This window comes from Heterodontus francisci, unplaced genomic scaffold (assembly GCF_036365525.1).
Source record: "Heterodontus francisci isolate sHetFra1 unplaced genomic scaffold, sHetFra1.hap1 HAP1_SCAFFOLD_56, whole genome shotgun sequence".
Classification (NCBI taxonomy): Eukaryota; Metazoa; Chordata; class Chondrichthyes; order Heterodontiformes; family Heterodontidae; genus Heterodontus; species Heterodontus francisci.
The window spans coordinates 6,778,198-6,790,567 of NW_027141174.1; positions in this window are offsets into that span (position 1 = coordinate 6,778,198).

Genomic DNA, 12,370 nt, shown 5'->3' on the forward strand with positions numbered 1-12,370 from the left:
TAATCTCTGTGGCAATGTTAGTAATTACATGCGGAGTATTATATCTCAGTATTTGTACAGACAGAGAAATGATCCGAAATCAATTCTCTTTTGTATTTTAATTAAACGGAACACACACACTTTCAGACAAAATGTGGAGAAAAGCCAAATCTAGTTATTTCAACATCAAGTAATCTGGTGATTGATGAAGATAAAGTGATGTTTAAATCGTGAAGGGAAGCACATCCAGCATGTTCACACTGTTGGAAAAGTTCATGCCATTCTCTCAGAATATTTACACAGAATATTTTCCACCAGCCTGTGGTCCACCTTCAGACATCATTTGTAGGATTTGAGGCTGACTTTTAGCTGAAAGGACAGCAGACACGACTTGAGAGGGTTACAACAATGCAAACCATCAAACAAACACATCAAATACAGTATATGATCTCCTAGGAATATTCCTGTTTCTATAAGCCTCCTATTTCAAGGTTAAGTGCACAGAATGTTCTCTCTGATACTTTAGAATCACTGACTGCTGAAAACACCACTGATTATCACATTACTATCAGAACCAGCCGGGACTGTACACATGGAACAAATCATACAGCATTGCTCTTACTGGGTTGATGTCGACATAAAATGCTTAACCAGACAGTCACTGCCCATCGTTCGTGGAATGTCTGCTATTGTGTACCTATCACAGTGAACATCCTCATTGTCTTCAAGATTGGAGGGAACCAGTAAAGCTGGTTCAGTGCGGGTGTGAGAGCTGTATACTGCGGAGAGAAAGATGATAGATAAATGATTGGACTAAAAGCGAGTTCAGTGCAGGTGTGAGAGCTGTATGCTGTGGGGAGAAAGATTATGTATTAATGATGGAACTGAAATCGAGTTCAGTTCGGGTCATCTATATAAGTGTCAATGAGGTGATGGGGACTGGAATTTGAATGTTTTTCAGCTCCATTCACGGTGTTGTTATTTTCCCGCTGGATGATAGCAGATGAAGTGGATCTTCTGAGCCTGAATCAGGGTGTTCAGATTGAGCACTTGAAGGATTTCCAGTGGGAGTATTAATAAGAGAGATATTACAAAAGGAATAACATCAGGAAGTACTTTTTAAATTAAGTCAAGCATTAATTAGATAAATTTCCTTTCATCACAACATGAATTTAAATCAACCAGCGGTCTATGAAAACACCGATTGGAATGAAAGTCAAAGTAGTGACAGAGAGCTGGTGATTGTGGGGGTTTAACTCACTGATAGTGGAGAGATCACCGCCGGCACTTGTCAGTGTGAAGAGATCATCAGGACCACTGTCCAGCAACAAGTGACCATCCTGAGTGTCAATGGCTGCTGTCTGAACATCATCAAAATCACCCGGAAGCAGACCTGAGAGGAAATAATGATTTTCACAAAAATCACATGGTAAAACTGAATATTTAGAATGATATCATTAGACGTCAATCTACCCGGGCCTGCCAGGTTTGACTGTGATGTTCAGCTGTAGTGAGATTAGAGGCTGGAGAATGGTAGGACCATGTCGTGTCACGGTAGTTGAGTCTCCATAGGCCCATGCTATTCTAAAAGCATCCAGCAATCGATTGAAAGACAGGAGCACTGGAGGACATTGAATGGGAGGACTGACAACTGGTGTGTTTGTTCGATGGCAGCACTCAGATCAAGTGTGGCGCTCAGGTTTTCTCATGCCACCCTGGAAGTGATCCTCCAGGCTGCAAGGTCAAGGAGGGAAGTGCATTTCCCATTGGGATGGCTGAAGGAGGCCGGCTAGGCAGGCAGAGAGGGCCTGGCAGGACACTGATGTGGAGGTGAGCAGACGTGAGGTGGTCCCATGTAAGAGGCTTCAGTGCAGGAACAGGATCAATGCCCGGATGTAGTATGGCAAGGTGAGTGCAGTGCCTAACATTAAGCTCACAGTCTTAAATGTCACAAAAGATGAAAATGTAATTGCAGGATGGATGCCCCCACTCATTGGTTCAGATCCTCCTCCATCATAGTGCACAGCTCAGTGACCGCCTCCCTGGAGAGGCACAATCTTCAGTGACACTGCTGCTCTATCATTTGCAGGAATCAGAGCCTCTGATGGTAAACCTTCTCTGGTGGGTCGCATCTTCTTCACTCAAGAAGCTGCTTGCGTGCGACTGTGCGCCCTGTTCATCCACACTCTCTTCCAGCCTCATGATTCTTGTCACTCTCAAAGAGACCTCAAAACAGGAGTGGCTGACACCAATTGTAAATTGCTGCACTCACTGCTCAAGGTCTCCATTCTTTTTACTTTGTATAACTATGTTGCCATTCGTCGTGGATGCTCATCCTGAATACTTCTGTTGTGATCGCCAAGATTGGTCAGCCTCCAGATTGCCAATATCGCGAGTCAGTATCGCTCTCCAGTATCACAATGCTTTTCACAGCCAAAACTGACCTTCCCCTTGCTTACAGATGGTGAATCTGTGAAAACTGTTGTTTATTTAGATATACAGCACTGAAACAGGCCCTTCTGCCTATCAACCTGCAAGTCTTTTGGCTGTGGGAAGAAACCGGAGCACCCGGAGGAAATCCACGCAGACACAGGGAGAACTAGCAAACTCCACACAGACAGGACCCAGAATTGAACCCGGATTGCTGGAGCTGTGAGGGTGCAGTGCTAACCACTGCGCCATTGTGCCGCCCTTTTGATGCACCTTCACTAAATTGTTAATAGCTTGGTAAATTGCCATGCGTTTCCTGTTTAAGAGGCTCAGTTACCTGCCCAGAGCGTTAAACTGCAGCCTCCACCCACCAGCTCTGCCGACTCAGGGAACATCACCGAACAGTGTAAAGACGTCGAGCTTCCATTGCACCGCTATCCAGCAGCATTTTCCCTTGCAGTCTGTGGTCACTGTGTGAGAAAATTCTGGCCTCCCTTTTAAAGTCACATGTATCCCATTGAATCGCCTATCCAACATGCACACAAATTTCGCATTTCACCGCCCAGACAACAGTGTCAGAAAACATCATGAACTGAAAGTTTCATTCCATTATACGACTGGGTTAAATCGACATGATTTTGAGAAATCCAAATTATTTCTCAATTTTTAAAACTAAAATCAGTCAGCAAAGCTCCATGTCTTCAGCAGCATCATTTTACAGCGAGTAAGTTCTGATATATTTCATTGTTAATTTTAGATAGCAGATTTCGTTATGGATTAAAAAACGTGATGGCAACAAGTAAAACTGCACCCACCCTCAATACTGGAGGAGTTCCCTTCAGGAATTTCTGATCCAGGATCCGTGTCACCCAAACTGTGACTGGTGTAATATTCAATCTGATTGAGGGACTCAATTGAATCAGCAACTGTTAAACACAAACATGGATGGCTATTGGAGAGATTAATTGTGACGTTCGAGTAAATAACATAATACCATCATCATCTGGAAACAATGTCCTGGGCTTTGTAACTGACACGATTGTGGAACATTCATCACAAAGACTGCAGTGGTTCAAGAGCAACTAGGGATGGACCATAAATGTTGGCTCATACAGCGAGCAGTTAAAACAATACACAGTACAGCTGGTGGGTTAGATTTCAGACATCAGAGCAGAGACAATAATGTAAAACATAGTCGGTCAGCACAGTTTCTACATGAAGAACCTGTCCACCCTGCCCCGTCTCTTTCCCTTTCAGAGTCTCAAACGGCCGGTGATGGCTCCAACACCGAACCCCACCCCAAATAATGGGGCAGGGAAAGCAGACCCAGCCTATCCAATCTCACTTTATACCTCAAGCCCTCCAAACCAGGTAACATCCTTCTGAATTTTTCTGCACCCTCTTGAGCTTAATCACATCTTTCCTGTCGTGCAGCGAACAGAACTGCACACAGTACAAACCAATGATATGTACAACTGTAAAATTACGTCCCAACTCTTGTACTCAATGCCTCGGTTAATGTAGGCAAGCATGCCATACGCCTTCTTCACCAGCCTGCCTACCAGTGTTGCCACTTTCAGGGAACTATGTACTTGCACACCAAGGTCTCTATGCTCAGCAACACTCCCCAGGGCACTGCCATTACCTATATATGGCCTGCCCTGGTTTAACTTCCCAAAATGCATCTCTTTGCAATTGTCTGCATTAATTTCCATTTGCCAATCTTTTCCTTGCCCATTTCTCCAGTTGATCTATATCCTGCTGTAACCTTAGACAACCTTCTTCACTGTCCACAATACCACTAATTTTTGTGTCATCTGCAAAGTTACTAATCTTCCCCCAGACATTCTCATCCAAGTCATGAATATATATAACGAACAACAGAGGGTCCAGCACCGATCCTTGCGGTACACCCCTGGTCACCAGCCTCCAATCTGATAAACAAATCACTACCACTACCCTCTGCCTCCTATCACCAAGCCAATTTTGTATCCAATTGGCTACCTCACCCTGCACCCCATGTGTTTGAACCTTCCCGATCAACCTACCATGCAGAACCTTGTCAAAGGCCTTGCTAAATTCCATGGCGACAATGTCCATCGCCCTGCCCTCGTCAATCTCTTGGTCACCTCCTCAAAAACCTCAATCAAATTCGTGAGACATGATTTCCCACGCACAAAGCCATTCTGACTGGCCCGAATGAGACCATGCCTTTCCAGATGCATATAAATCCTGTCTCTCAGAATCCCCTCCAATACCTTTCCCACCACTGATGTAAGGCTCACCAGCCTGCAGTTCGCTGGCATATTCCTGCTTCCGTTCTTAAATAAACGCACAACATTAGCTATCCTCCAGTCTTCTGGTACCTCACCTGTGGCTAACGATGATACTAAAATTTCTGCCAGGGCCCCAGCAACATCCTGCCTTGTTTCCTATAGCATCCTAGGATACACCTGGTTAGACCCTGGAGATTTATCCACCTTAATGAGCTTTGAAACCTACAAAACCTCCTCCTTTGTAATGTTGATGTGCTTCAGGATATCGGTGTTTCCTCTCTTGAACTAATTACCTTCCATGACCTTCTGCATGGTAAACACAGATGAAACGTATTCATTTAAGACCTTGCCCATTTCTGTAGCTCCATACATAAATTGCCACATTGATCCTTAAGGGGACCTACTCTCTCCCGAGTTACCATTTTATTCTTAATATACTTATATCATCTTTTAGGATTCTCCTTTATCTTATCTGCCAGGGAAATCATCTTTGTGTGTTTTGTTGTAACCTGAGTAATTTATATCAATGGTCAAATCGCCCTCCAAATATATCTCAGGACAGAACTTATATAGGTTTGGTAGTGTTGCTGCCCCAGTATCAAGGTGCAGAATTTGCAGATTTCATGTTAAACTTCAGAATACAAATTGTTAGAATAAGTATTTTCTAGAAACCACCAAGTTCAGATCAGGAGTTCCTGATGAGAACGTGTTTCTGACCCAGAAATCCAGTCACCTCGAGAAATAAAATCTGAGTCAATGTGACTGTCTCCTCCTGAGAGCAGTGACTATTTATGGTCTAGTTTAAATGGAATAAAAGCTTTGCATACGAATATATTGTGGGATTGTTGGATGGTATTGTGCACTGGAACTCCTTTCTCCTCATCCCCAAAGAAACTGAATCCTGGTCAGGTACCAGAATCCAGTTGAGTGAAATGTAATAAATGAGGACCACAGGAATGCTCTAGGCCTGGGTCATGGTCTGGACTACTTCAAAAGATAAATGGCAGCCCAAATTACAAACAAACAGAAATCACGTTATTTAAGCAGCAACGACGAGTGGGAATCTTCCCAAACCCATTGCTCATTTTAGTTTGCACACAGATATTGGCACACTCGCACTGTGATAGGACTCCTTCACATGGGGATAATGAGCGGATTTCTGACAGTGTTCAGTCAGGAAACTGACCATTAAAATGCGATGTTTAAGTGGAAATGACATTTGTCTCGTGAAAATTCGGTATGAAATGAAAAGCACAGATCTGAACGCTGGACCTGATAGGAATCCTTGCAAGGTGGAACATTCCCAATCTCTTCATAAATTGCTTGGTACAAACCAGCCGGTGAACCCTTGCCGCTAGTGACAGAACCTGTCAGATGGAGGGTCGGGAGATTAAAGTTTAGTTGCAACCCACGAGCGTTTAACAGTAAATTATCTGCGAACACATCCAAATCGCAGAGATAGTGACAGTAAAGAGACAATGCCAGGTATTGTGAATGTGGAGTAGTTTTGTTGTGCGTATTTTTGTTTTTGTCTATGTGTCTATTTTTCTACATACTCATATGTTCACCTGCAGCAGACTGGGGAGAAACGTGTTCACTGAGGAAAAGTTCAATCAAGTTTGTTAGAAACGATCTCCCTCTGACAAAGCCATGCTGACTATCCCTGAGTAATGCCTGCCTCTCCATGTAGAGATTAATCCTGTTCCTCCGGATTTTTTCCAATAGTTTTCCTACTGCTGATGTTAGATTCACCGGCCAGCAATTACCTGGTATATCCCTCCTACACCTCTTGAATAATGGTACCACATTCACTGTCCTTCAGTCCTCTGGTACATCTCCTGTGACCAGATAGGATTTGAAAATGTGTGCCAAATCCCCTGTTATCTCATCCCTTTTCTCACATAGCTGCCTGGTTCACATCTCATCTGGGTCTGGGGATGTATCCAGTTTAGGACTGTCTTGTTTCAGAGCCTGTTCCGGTTGGGTCCTTGGCAGAGTTACCAGGCCTATGCTGTCCTAGCTACAGAATCTTTCTTAATAAGAGAGAAAGAGTGCTATTTCTAGAAAAAAAACTCTATAATATTACGAATCATCTTGAAAAAACATGAATAGGATGGGAATAGAGGAGTATGGTCCTCGTAAGCGCAGAAGGTTGTAATTTCGACAGGCATCAAGATCGGCACAGGCTTGGAGGGCTGAATGACCTGTTCCTGTGCTTTACTGTTCTTTGTTCTTTGTTGTTCTAAAAGTGTTTTTTATTAAGAGGCCCATTACTTATAATAAATCAGGAGTGAGTAGGGTGGGTGAAATATGACTGGAAGCGTTGTTTTGGATGCAGAAGATCCTATACAAGTATCATCTGTCAAAATAACAGACAGACCCGGTTAGACAGCTCGTGATTGGATGCCCAGAGCCAGAATCTGAAGGGCTGGAATTGCTGCCCAATGGATGAAGGAAGATTGACAGTCCAATAAATAGCTTGAATGCACAGCCCTAGAATGTCAATTAAACTTCCTGATCCATTGTTACAAGAAGTAAATTCTTCCAAAGTTTCATGTATTATGTGCTCAACTCTTCAGTGAATGTAGACACTTCAAATCACTCTCCCTTTTAAATGTCAGATTTTACTAATTCCGCAGCACATTGAATGGAGAAAGTCAGCAAAAAACAGAAAGAAATACAATGTATTTCCAAGAAGGCCACTTGACAGTCCACAGAAAGCTGCAATGGACATAGAGTTTGGCAAGTATATGACACAATATCTGGGATTTTGTGTTGGATCCGCGGTAAGATATAAGCCGCACCTCTTCTGATTGACGTTTTCTGTATAATCACCATCAGTGAGATCAACACACAGATTAGCAGAACTCCGAAGAAGACCGCAACTAGGATGGAAGTAGTTTTATATCCCTGTTCTTAATGACAACAATGCAGAACGGTTTAACACAGACACAGTCTGGCTTGCATGATACAGTATTTACAGTACGTATTTAATAATTATATCTATTGCGTCCGGGCAATGAGTCGGGCTGAAGATTCCCCAGTTTGTGTGTTGTACATTGCACAAGAGGAAAGTGTGAGCCAACCTAAATTACAGAGACAGTGCCCCCACGTTTCTGATGAGTACAGGGCAGTTCAGGTACAGCCAGAGACTGGGATTAGCGGAATTTCAAATGGATCATTTGAAATATGCGGTGAGGAAAACAAATGTTCCCGTCAGTGAGAACGTGCTCATAGTATCTTCAGACAGTGACAACAATAGCAATTCAACGAATGCAAACCCTAACACGAGCTGGAATAGTAATAATGGTAAGTACCTGCAGATGTGGATGGGAAAGCATTTGGAGGCACATCGAGCCCTGTGGAATATATTGTACAAAACGTTCAGGAAGATGACATTTCAGCACTTTCCATTTAAACGATAAATACTGTTTTTAATTTCCCGAATTAATGAGTCAATTTAGCCATACAAGGAACCCTAACCCCACTCTCCAAACCCTGCCACCCTCACCAGAACAAATCACACTGGCATCTTCCTTATGATCGCAGTCAGATTGAGCCGGCGATGAGGAAGGACAGTCGGCCAGAAAGATTCGCTTCCAGTGCACTTCACCTCATCCAGCCAGATAACACCGTCACCCTGGGAAAAAGTAGCACCTCCTGGCGCCAATAGAGCGTGACCAAAATCCAGCTGTCTGCAGACAACATTGGCATCGGCCATGTCCCAGGAGTCATCACACACCGTGCCCCAGCTGTTATTGCACAATATCTCCACTCTCCCGGAGCAGTTGGTGTTACCTCCAAACAGGCGCAACCATTGTCCCGAATCTGTCAAAGAGAATCAATTATTATTATTGATGTAGTATAAGACAGGAGTACAAGTCAGATAGTTGGTATAATGAAGAGGAAGTAGCACCTGGTGAAAGCACACGTTAACAATCATATTCTCGAATGCAGTCCTTTGATCTGTGGGGCTGCTCCTTAGTTACTTTTGCTTCTGTTGAGGAGAGAAACATGCTGACTGTATCAGACACCAATGTTTTAAATGACACTGGCACATTGAGAGGTTTGTTGTGTTACCTGAACAAACAACGCCAGCATCCTCCCTGTGCTCACAGTTGTGTTTACCCCACGGTTTTGTTTGACAGTGCCAAAGGAACGATTCGTGTGAAATACACTCGATTCGATCGAGCCAAATGGGTCCGGATCCTGCTCCGAATGACTGAGCGGAATAATCGATAGAACTGAGGGGACCGCACTCCAACTGTTTACAGATCACTTCTGCATCAGCTCTATCAAGTGTATCCGAGCACACTGTTCCCCAGGTGCCATTGTAGAACACTTCCACTCGCCCCTCACAGCGATGCTTCCCATTCACCAGCCGCAGCTCTTTGTGCTCTGTCAATGACACAAGAAATATCCAGATAGTTAGATTGATAACTCGTTGTATGTTCATACTGCACAACTCAACACATGCTGCACCGGTTGTGTTCACTGATTGCCGGTACGTATTTCAGAAAAGTGACAGAAATACACCGACAGCCCATAATGTAATAAAGAATAATCAACATAGATTTCGCAACAGAAGGACAAACAACGTTATTGAATGCTTTGAAGTAATTACAGAAAGATAATGGTGATAATTCAGTCGACGCAATATGCATGTTCTTTTTTTTCCCAAAAGGCCTCTGACAAGGTAGCATATAGTTGGATCATGACTGGAGACAGAGCATTTGGAGTCAAGAGATCAGTGGAAGAATGGGAGAAAACTAGCTGCAAAGCACACTGTCATTGTTAAAGCTGGGAACCCAGAATGGCGGAAGGTGGGAAGTGGTGTTACACAGGGCTGGGATTATTGCTGCTTAATATTTACATGAAAGATTTGGATTTAGACAAGGGAGACATCATTTCAAAATTTAAGATGACAGCAATTTGGGGATATAGTTAACACTAAGTAAGACAGACAAAATATGGGAATACGTTAATAAGCAGGTCGAATGGGCATACAATTGCCAAATGAGTTGAATACAGATAAGCCTAAGGTGGTCAGTGTTGATAGGAAGAATAAAGAGGCCACGTACTTCATGCAAAATAAGAGTGAAAATGATGTCGAGCAGCAAAGAGATCTCGGGATAAGAGACACTAATCACTAGTTAACTGACAGAGATCGAAGCTAGTGATCATAAATATAGGATAATCATGAATACATCTAATAAGAAATTCAGGAGAACTTTTTTATTTTTACCCAGGGAGTGGTTTGAATTTTGAATTCCGAACACATGCAACTGTTGAGGTGATTAGCACTGATGCCTTTCAGGTAAAGCTGTATTGGTACATGACGGAAAAAGAAGTAGGTGGATATGCAAAGAGGGTTCGATGCAGTAATGTGGGGTGATAATCGTGGGCAACATAAACACCACATTGACCGGTTATGCCGAATGGCCAGATTCTGTGCTGTCTTATGAGAACAGTCGTGGTTACCCCACGATGCTGAGGGACATTCCCAGAGAAATGATTCGTTACCGGAACACTTCAGTTCATCCAACCAAACTGGCCCTGAGCCTGGTCCACAAGATGTAGGAAGTGCCATGTCCAATGCCTTTCCACAACCCAGCTGTTTGCAAACCACGTCAGCGTCCGCCAGATCCCAGGAATCATCGCAAACTGAGCCCCAGGTCCCATTGTAATAAATCTCCACTCGGCCAGGACATGGGCTTCCACCGTCAGACAGCCTTAACTGCGCGTGTTCTGTTGGACAATAGTACAGGAGGATTATACTTTCAATACACATTCACCTCATCACTCAATACAACTCATTGTACCATCACCAGCTGAAAAAAATAACTAGTTAAATGTGCCGTTGACAGGTAAATAAAACTTTTCAACTGAATTGTTTACACTTACTTCTTACATTGATTGTAAAGAACAGAAATGGTTCAGTTAACCTTCTACATCTGGCTTTGACAAGTTATGGTCTCCAGTTCCCCTTTTATGTTTTAAACATTATGTGCGTTGTTGTACAGGCAATCACTCACATGATTAACAGTCAATTTATACTCATGTACTATAACTGTATCTGTTCCTGGTCCATGTATGTTGCCCTTATTTGGTACCTTGGACGGACATTTACTGCCATCTCCTATTTCCTTTATTTCGAATAAGAAGTGAATTGCATTTATCTAGCGCCGTGATTGTGATAAAACATCTCAAGGCACGATCCAGGAGTGATGTCAAAGAAATTTTAACATGGAACACCTAAGAATATATTTAAGTCAGATGACCAAAAGCTAAGTCAAAGAGTTAGTTTTTATGGGGCGTCTTAAAGCAGGAAAGAGTGGTTGCCAGGCAGAGAGATTTAAGGAATTAATTCTACAGCGTATCACCTCCGCAGCTAGAGACACGGCCGAAGATGCTGTGCTATTAAACTCAGGAATGCTCAAGAAGACAGAACTAAGAGCTGTCAGACTGGAACCGATTGCAAAGACAGGAGCTGTGAGGTCAAGAAGGGATTTGAAAATAGGGATGAGAATTTTAAAATCGGGCATTGCTGAACAATGTAGGTCAGTCAGCACAGGGCAGATGGCTAAGTGGCACATGGTCGAGACAGCAGATTTTGCAGAGGTTGTAACTAGGGAAGCCAGCCAGGAGTGCATTAGAATCATCGAGCTTAGAGGGAACAAAGCAATCGACAATACTAGATAAGGGCAAAGTAGGGTGATTTTATGGAGGTGAAAATAGACAGTGTTGATCATGGTATGGATATGTGATAGAGAACTCACCTCGGGGTCAAATATAATACAAAGGTCACAAGCAGTCTGGCTGAGTAGCACACTGTTGGTATGGAAAGGAATGGAGTTTGTGGCAAGGGAAGAGACGCGATGGGGACTGATGGCTTGTATCTTTTCAATACTGAGTTGGAGGAATTTTTTGCTGATGCAGTACTGAATGCCAGACAGGAATTCTGACAGTGTACAGGCTGTGGAGGGATCACGAGAGTTGGATGTGAGGTCGAGTTGGATACTGTGAGTTATATGTGGAAACTGAGGCTGTGTTTGCGGATGTCACTGAAAGGCAGCATGTAAATGAGAAATGAGTTGTCGAAGGATAGATCCTTTGGTGACACTATAGGCGACTTTGCAGGAGCGGGAAGAGAAGCCATTGCAGATAACTTTCTGACTATGACCGTGTAGATAAGACTGGAACCAGCCGGGTGTTAATGGAGAGGGCTTGGAGCAGAATTTCATGATCACTCATATCAAAAGCTGTATGCAAGTCAAGAATGAGCAGAAGGCACCGGTTATATTTGTTACAATCACTTAGGAGGTCATTTGTGATTTTGGTAAGAGGTGTTTTGGTCCTGTGGTGTGGATAGAAACCTGATTTGAGAAATTGAAACATGCAACTCCATAAAAGATGAGCATGGATTTGGGTGGCGTCAACACATTCAAAGACTTTGGTCAGGTATGAACAGTTGGAGCCGGGGCATTAATTTGCATGGACAGGTGGTCAATGGCTCCTTTTTGAGGGGAGGTGTGATGACTGCTGATTTGAAGGACATGGGGCTGAAAATGAAGAGAAAGAGAGAGAGAGAGAGAGAGAGAGAATCGTTAATATTGTCAGCTAACATGGGGACCAGGAAGTGAATGTGTGTGTTCGGTAGTTTAGTAGAAATAAGGTGTAGGCAG